Here is an 8,217-nt window from a genome sequence, read left to right on the forward strand (position 1 = left end):
CACAAATACCCAATTCCCAGAATTCCAAAATCCGTGCAATAAAAATAAAAAAAAAAAGTTACCATTTTCCCTGCCCGCATGTTTGGTTTTTGGGTGTTCTAAAAAAAAATTAGTCTGTTTATTTAAAACAGCCACTGCCTTTATGCAGTACAGTATTGTACTAGCTATACAAAAACTATTGAAAGTTAAAAAAAAAAAAAAAAAAAAAACTACTTTTAGGTTGCAGGTATATACTGTAGTTCTGACATGTAAATATTGCCTAAATTATATAAATGATACTGTTACACTTAGTCTCATTCCTTCTCCAAGCAGTCCCATTTTACAGATGCAAAAATATAAATAATTTATCATCACTTTAATGAATAACCATATAAATAAAAAACTATAACAAAATGTAAGATAAGTCACAGCTTTATTAATAGAACAGATATTAGAAACACTTTATTAGCATTTTATTAAATAGCCAGGTTTATAGTTCAAACGCCAAGGACAATCCCTTTCCATGGGTACACGAGTTGTGAGAGCAGCAGAGTTGCACAAAACACACACGTACTCCAGCTGTTAAAACACCTGCAAAAAAAAAAAAAAAGTGAGGATATAGAACAAAATATAAAGTTATTCCTACAAACCATAGAGAATAACATACAGTAGACATGGTGTACACTTTTCTCCTCAACGGCATCCATTTGAATATGTTGTATTCAGGGAACACCTACAACTGGTATCAACTCATGTTTAACCCCTTAACGAACAGTGCCGTACAGGTGCAGTAGTTTATTAGCCCTAAAGGATGCTGCTGTCCTGGGCTCTTTCTGTGGTAATCTAGCTGACAGTGGCGAGATTGCTCTATTCTGCATGTCCCACTCGAGAAAAGAGCGCCGTGTGTGAATCCTACACTGCACAAAAGGAAAAAAAAAAAAAAAAAAACACACAAACACACAAACACTACAGCCACACTTAATCTTACAAGCTACATGATTAACCCCTACACTGTCAGGAATTTCATAAGTCTGTGCCAAGTTCATACTTTACTGTTATCTTGTGGGATTTAACAAAAAAAATATTGTAGTAAACTTTCTTTAGCAGAGAACGGAAATAAAGGGACATCTAAGGCGCATGATCCCGTGCTAGTCCTGGGACAAGCATACAGATGCTTACATTTGGTCTATAATGGGATGAGGCTACCAAAGACACAGAGGTAACATACGGTCATTTTTTACAGAGATACTAAGGTGATATTTTATCGTCAGCCTTTTACAGATTGCTACATCACTTTTAAATGATTCAGCATTTGGTTGTCTCTTTAAAAGTACAACTCCATCAGATCTGAAACCATTTGTCCTAATACAGAATTAAAGGAACACTCGTTAAAATAATTCACACTTTCTGGGGAACAAGCCCCTACTGAGCACGTGCACAAGCTCACAGGGTATATTTTTCTTTTTAAGAGCATGTCCGTAGGCTCAAGAAGTACGTGCCCATCTCTTAAGCACTGCATAGCAAAAAGGTTTGCAACAATGCTCAAGACATCCGCTCTTGAGCCTACATCATTATGCTCTTATGAAAAGAAGTTTAAGCAAAAAAGGTTTTAAAAAAAAAAAAAAAAAAAAAAAAGCGTGAGGCACATTATAGAGAGAAGTAAAATAAAGCATGAGGTACATTATAAAGAGAAGTAAAATAAAGCATGAGGTACATTATAAAAAAAGTAAAATAAAGCGCGAGGTACATTAGAGAGAGAAGTAAAATAAAGCGCGAGGTACATTATAAAGAGAAGTAAAATAAAGCGCGAGGTACATTAGAGAGAGAAGTAAAATAAAGCGTGAGGTACATTATAGAGAGAAGTAAAATAAAGCGCGAGGTACATTATAGAGAGAAGTAAAATAAAGTGTGAGGTACATTATAGAGAGAAGTAAAATAAAGTGTGAGGTACATTATAGAGAGAAGTAAAATAAAGCGTGAGGTACATTATAGAGAGAAGTAAAATAAAGCGTGAGGTACATTATAAAGAGAAGTAAAATAAAGCGTGAGGTACATTATAAAGAGAAGTAAAATAAAGCGTGAGGCACATTATAAAGAGAAGTAAAATAAAGCGTGAGGTACATTATAAAGAGAAGCAAAATAAAGCGTGAGGCACATTATAAAGAGAAGCAAAATAAAGCGTGAGGTACATTATAAAGAGAAGTAAAATAAAGTTGTACACAAATATTCTGACAGACTGAAGCAAAGAGCAGTGATCATTACAGCATCCCAGAACCAGTTCTCACCTATAGAGGCAATAGGAAATGAAGTCACTGAACAAGGTACAGTTTATATAGAGGGTGTGTGAGTTCTAGATGTGTTACAATAGTCACATTTTATCTATAGGAGATGGGGACAAAATAAGCTGAAATCCTTAAATGCCAAATGCTTCAGTTTTGTGATTTGGAAATAAACAACTTTCCTTATTACTTCTATTATCAAACTGGCTTTCTCCTCTTGTTATCCTTTGCTGAAATAACAGAATTGCACTACTGGCAGCTAGCTGAACACATCTAATTACCAATCACAAGAGACAAATGTCTGCAGGAACCAATAAGCGGCTAGCTCCCTTTAGTGTAGGATATGTGCATATTCTTTTTTTGACGAGAAATACCAAGAGAAAATTGAAGTGAATTTAGAAGTGAGGGAGACAGATTCCTTCCACCTGGGCCATGTAAATTTATAAACCCGGAACCTTAGTGGCTTAGCATTAAGTGCCATTGCTATGACAATGAGACTTATGCAATTTTAATAAACAAAAAAACACAAAACCACTCCCCCTGTGTTCAGTCTGGTAACCATTTTCCTAAACCAAGTAAGCAGAACATAAAAGGGATATGAAACCCAAGTGTTCTAGGTAGCGCTTGCCGATTGGTGGCTAAATGTAGCCAATAAATCAGCAAGCACTACCCAGGGTTCTGAACCAAAAATGGGCGGCCTCCTAAGCTTACATTCCTGCTTTGTCAAATAAAGATTGAGAACAAAAATTTGATAATATGAGTAAATTGGAAAGTTGCATGCTCTATCTGAATCATGCAATAAAACATTTGGGTTTCTATATCCCTTTAAGATGCAGGGAAACAAAAATGCAAGCATTGAAAGTTGTAAATGCTACATCTTCACAACCACTCATGCTTACCTGGGCTGATGCAACGGAGAAATGTTTCATGTAGACATTTTGTCCAGTGCTTGAAGATCTGTATATAAAACAAAATCTATATACAGAAAACAAAATTAGTGTAAGAAACTAGACAACCTGGTGCTCTAAATGCACCCAGTGTACAAAAAGTACAGAGCTAAAGTTGCCTTTCCCATATTTAAGCCAAACATATTATACATAACAATCATACATAATAAATTATACATATTATAGATATACATAATTATAAAAATATTATACATAATAATAATAATATATAGAAAATACATATTATACATCATAATAATAATCTATACATAATATATATTATACAGAACAATTATAAATATTATACATAAAAATATTGTACAAAATATTGTACAATAGATAACCAAACATTGACTGAAATCTGATTAGCTTCCCATGATCACAGACAGTGAGAGCAGCCGCACTCTACACTCACTACCCGTGAAAACTTCTGCAGACACAGAACTCAATGTGTTCAGTTACCATACTACAAATTATAACTTTATACACAATAATAATAATAATATATAGAACATACATTTTATACAGAATAATAATAATAATAATAATAATAATAATAATATAGAACATACATTTTATACAGAATAATAATATATAGAAAATACATATTATACATAATAATAATAATCTATACATAATATATATTATACAGAACAATTATACATGATTATAAATATTATACATAATTATAAAAATACACAGTAATATATAGAACATACATATTATACAGAACAATTATACATTATACAGAACAATTATACATATTATACATAATTATAAAAATATTGTACAAAATATTGTACAATAGATAACCAAACAGACTGAAATCTGATTAGCTTCCCATGATCACAGACAGTGAGAGCAGCCGCACTCTACACTCACTACCCGTGAACACTTCTGCAGACACAGAACTCAATGTGTTCAGTTACCATACTACAAATTATAACTTTATACAGAATAATAATAAATATATAGAACATACATTTTATACATAATAATAATAATATATAGAAAATACATATACATAATAATAATATATAGAAAATACATATAATACATAATAATAATATATAGAATACATATTATACATCATAATAATAATCTATACATAATATATATTATACAGAACAATTATACATATTATACATAATTATAAATATTATACATAATTATAAAAATATTGTACAATAGATAACCAAACATAGACTGAAATCCGATTAGCTTCCCATGATCACAGACAGTGAGAGCAGCCGCACTCTACTCTCACTATCCGTGAACACTTCTGCAGACACAGAATTCAATGTGTTCAGTTACCATACTACAAATAACTTTATACAGAATAATAATAAACATTATACATATATATATGAACGTAGCGTTCTGAACACGTCTGAGGACGGATGAATCTGGTTGAATCCTCGTCATACTTGAATGGTGTCCCAGCGAAGTCTCATCTTGTGCAGCAGAATGACGTAGCAGATCTTGAGCAGCAGATGTGTCCTTTTCATGCAGCAAACAGCAGCTTGACCGGATAACCTTAAACAAATGTTAATGGGAGATGCACAGGAGACAGATATACATTCACAATAAACCAAGAAAAAAAAAAAATGCCAAAAAGGCATTTGGAGGTACAGATTGGAATCTGCCTAGCTTTCCATGATCACGGGTGGTGAGAGCAGTTCGGCCGCACTGTCCCCACCGCCTATAAACACAGTTGTCAAACACAGAATACAATGTATACCTCCTCCTGCCTTTGTTATGGCAAATGATCAATCATCAAATCATAAAACCTTAGCTTAACAGCAGCATTAAGGTTTCTGCTTTATAATTTATAAAGCAGTTTGTTACAAAATTGAATCTAATATATGGGAAAGGCAACAGTAGCCCCAGTCTCTGTCCTTACCAACTTGCAGCCTGGATGTCAGCAGACGCAGTTGAGGTGAAGACCTCTGTATATTATGGCATCTCGCTTCACATTGCTAGATCTGTTGAGAAGAGGAAACAAAGTTTCAGTTCTTGCACAGCAATACATAAGTAGCTATAAAAAGTAGCTATCCCTAAAAGGCAAATACAGAGAAGGGGCGTGTAGTGAAGTGTGCTTCTCGCACTGCATGATAAACACAAATATGATCATTCATGTACAGATTATAAGAGCAACACCCCCCCCCATATCTGTCTAAAAGGTCATGGAAAGAAAGTATTTTCTATCTTTCACATCGGTTTCCCAACGGTGTGTATATATGTTAACATAACAAAAAAGTGACATAGGGACACAGAAAAAAAATTAAATTACAACACATAAGAAAATACAGTAATATTTAAACATGGTTTAAAATATAACTCTAGGATGCTCGACTTATAAATTAAACATTCACAATTCAGCTACAGTATATAACAACTTTCCAATTTATTTCTATTACCAAATTTGCTTTATTCTTTTTGGTATCCTTTGTTGAAGAATAAAGCCAAGTCGGCTGAAAGGAGCCCAGGAGTGTGCACGTAAAATACAAAGTCTGTCGAAAGAACTGAAATAAGGGGGCAGTCTGCAGAAGCTTAGATACAAGGTAATCAGAGGTAAAAAGTATATTTAACATAACAGTGTTGGTTATGCAAAACTGGGGAATGGTAAATAAAGGGATTATCTATTTTTTAAACAACAACAATTCTGGTGTAGACTACCCCTTTAACAAAATGATACTAAGCAAAATTGATAACAGAAATAAAATAGGAAACTTGTTTAAATGGATGAGAGTGATATTTTAAAAAGGACAATTCACCTAAAAATGTTCTCAATGATCCCTTTTACCTGCTGGAGTGCATTTAATTGTTTCTAATTAACTCATTTACCCCTATTTTGGCAATTGAAATAGCTGATTTAGCCTGTGGTTTCCCAACCTATACTGAAAGTTTTGATACTGGAGTCTCAGCTATTGCATAGCCTAAGTAAACACAGCCAGCAGAAGAAATTACACTCAGTGGGGTGCAGGATAGTAAAGTAATAAAATTATTATTTTCCATTGTTCCCTCTATGTATTGAGCTTTAGTTTTCCAGAGAAATATAAGATAAGGAAGCAAGTGTGTGTACACATCGTGATAACATAATGAGATCTGATATTAACTGAAACTCAACCCATTGTAATAGGCTGTGGTTTATAAGCACAAAACCAGCTACTTCAGATACACGAAAACCTGAAAAAGCAATTTCTCACATTTTATCTACTGCAGCTGGTATAAACAAGTCATTGAAAATAAATATAAAAACTATTTTACAGTGTACTGTCCCTTTAAGTTTAATTTTTTTTTACCACTGGCTATATTAGGATCCCATGTGCAAGCAAGTAAACATTTACATTAAAAAAGGGACAGTCTAGTCAAAATTAAACTTTCATTATTCAGATAGGACTTGTAATTTTATTCAACTTTCCAATTTACTTTTATTATCAAATTTGCTTTGTTTTCTTCTTATTCTTAGTTGAAACTAAACCTAGGTAGGCTCATATGCTAATTTCTAAGCCATTGAGGGCTGCCTCTTACCACATTTTTTAAATTGCTTTTAATAACAAGAGACTGTAGACCATATAGATAACACTGTGTTCAGGCACAAGGAGCTATTTAAGAGTTAGCACAGCACAATACTAAATGCAACTCAATAGATTTGATAGTCAGTCATGTGATCAGGGGGGCTGTCAGAAGGTTCTTCGATACAAAGTAATCAGCGGTAAAAAAAAAAAAAAAAAAAAAAAGTGTATTAATATAACTGTTGGCTGTGCAAAACAATAAAGGGATTATCTGTCTTTTTAAAACAATAATTCTATCAGACTGTCCCTTTAATAAATAGCTGCCTATGCTCGCCAATCTTGCTGAAGAAGCTAAAACATTGTTTTATCTTAAGGGGAAAAAAAAGCTGTATTGCCCCACAACATACTATTTAATGCCCCTTTAAGAGACAAGATAGATATACACTAGGACTATCAAATTCTTTCCCTATTCCTTTAAAGGATAAAAAGTCTATCAAAATTAAAAAGTACAGTCAGGCCACAAAGACACTGCAAGGACAAGTGGACAACATTACAGGGTCATTATAGTGGTAAAATTACATTAGTTAGAATATGTAATCCTGCACCACTGTGTGGATTAACACACACAGTAGAAATACTGCTTGGGACCCCCAGAGCAGTGCCGGTCCCAATCAGCAAGGCTTTCTGCTTGGGACTAGCAGTGCTCTGTGGGTCTTGAGCAGGACATTATTGTTGGTGTTAAAAATGACATGCTCTAATGCTATGTGTTTAGTCCCAAGCAGATACAATCAGTAACACAACTCAGATGTTTAACTAGCGCCACCAATTGGGACCAGCACTGCTTTGCTGGTCCGAAGAAGTACTTCTACTCTGTGTTTACCCCTTTGCGGGTTAAAACACACAATAATGCAGGGTCACTAGTCTTAAAATTCCATTTGCTAATAACAAATTAGAGCATGTAATGGTTTGATTATTATCACCATTTAATTATACTATATGTCTGCAACAAAAATGATCTATTATACAGGAAACAGCTCGAATACTATGAATTTAATGTATTTGACAACAATTTAACTCTTACCTGGTTTAACAAAGGAGGCACAGACATTTCTTTTGACAATAAGCTAGACACTAAGTGTTGGCTGTATGTCACCTGGTGCTGTAGATCTGAAAACTTTAGCATCACCTACAGATACGGGGAAAGAAAATACATACTACTTAATGTAAGAAACAGGACATTGTGGTAAATTTGCATTGCCTATAGTTAATACTCAAGTAGAAAATGCAGAGATAAAACACTTATACTTATTCTTATAAGTGACTCATTCTTATAAGTCTTAAGGTCTATATTCTGGGCTGCACAGCATATCTATTTAGTGGGTTTAAGTTGTTAGTTATATGACCAAATGCTTCAAAACTACCGCCTAACAGTCACTCCATATTCTCATTTCATTTATGAAACAATTATAAAATAAAGAGCATAAGAAGGGAAAG

At 33.6% G+C, this 8,217-nt stretch overlaps 1 long non-coding RNA gene across 1 annotated transcript in view; it reads right to left on the reverse strand.

Moving 5' to 3' along the window:
• Positions 1–395: 395 nt before the first annotated feature.
• The window catches only part of LOC128651792 (uncharacterized), a 13,163-nt gene continuing 5,341 nt past the window's right edge, over positions 396–8,217 (reverse strand). The window contains exons 3-6 of the long non-coding RNA XR_008401183.1: positions 7,805–7,909; positions 5,109–5,190; positions 3,158–3,233; positions 396–570 (exon numbers count right to left, since the gene is read on the reverse strand). This is a non-coding gene — a long non-coding RNA (uncharacterized LOC128651792). The remainder of the gene's footprint in view (positions 571–3,157; positions 3,234–5,108; positions 5,191–7,804; positions 7,910–8,217) is intronic.

Source organism: Bombina bombina, chromosome 3 (assembly GCF_027579735.1).
Source record: "Bombina bombina isolate aBomBom1 chromosome 3, aBomBom1.pri, whole genome shotgun sequence".
NCBI lineage: Eukaryota > Metazoa > Chordata > Amphibia > Anura > Bombinatoridae > Bombina > Bombina bombina.